Genomic DNA, 472 nt, shown 5'->3' on the forward strand with positions numbered 1-472 from the left:
TCTACATGGACAAACACCTCGACACATTCATTTCCACTCTAGCTGCCAACTCATTTTTTGCACCCGTTCTCACTCTAGCTACTTCGTTCCTAACCCTATCTACTCGAGATACACCAGCCATACTGCACCAGGGCAGCCCGTAAGCCGCCTATGTTCCAGATCATCTGATTTTTGCCGTCCGCTGTCACGTTACCTGAATGAGGTTACAATTCAACCACCTCTACATGGCAGGAGTTCCTTCAATATCGTGAGGCTGCGAAAAATTCATAATGCAAATCAACAACCAATGTCACAGGCCTCGAAGAAAGCAACTGAAGCTTCTGAGAACCGTGCTTTCCTTAAATTTCTTAGCTAAATTTGGACACTAGATAACGCTTGACACTTTACCTTCGAACATAAGAAAGTGGGTCCCGGAAACTTGGGTGATTAAGATATCTCGAACAGACTTGACCCATAAATGAAAATATAAATG

The 472-nt window shown here is 43.6% G+C and overlaps 1 protein-coding gene across 6 annotated transcripts in view; it reads right to left on the reverse strand.

Moving 5' to 3' along the window:
• Nucleotides 1-466: 466 nt before the first annotated feature.
• Nucleotides 467-472, reverse strand: part of LOC137629509 (RYamide receptor-like) — a 39,027-nt gene continuing 39,021 nt past the window's right edge. For 4 of the 6 annotated variants that reach the window (XM_068360906.1, XM_068360888.1, XM_068360898.1 and 1 more), the window contains one exon: nucleotides 468-472. This exon is cut by the window's right edge and continues 557 nt beyond it. The gene's annotated coding sequence lies outside the window, so the exon portion shown is untranslated. The other 2 variants (XM_068360878.1, XM_068360910.1) reach the window with 2 other exon arrangements.

The sequence above is a fragment of the Palaemon carinicauda genome, chromosome 2 (genome assembly GCF_036898095.1).
Source record: "Palaemon carinicauda isolate YSFRI2023 chromosome 2, ASM3689809v2, whole genome shotgun sequence".
NCBI classification, from domain to species: domain Eukaryota; kingdom Metazoa; phylum Arthropoda; class Malacostraca; order Decapoda; family Palaemonidae; genus Palaemon; species Palaemon carinicauda.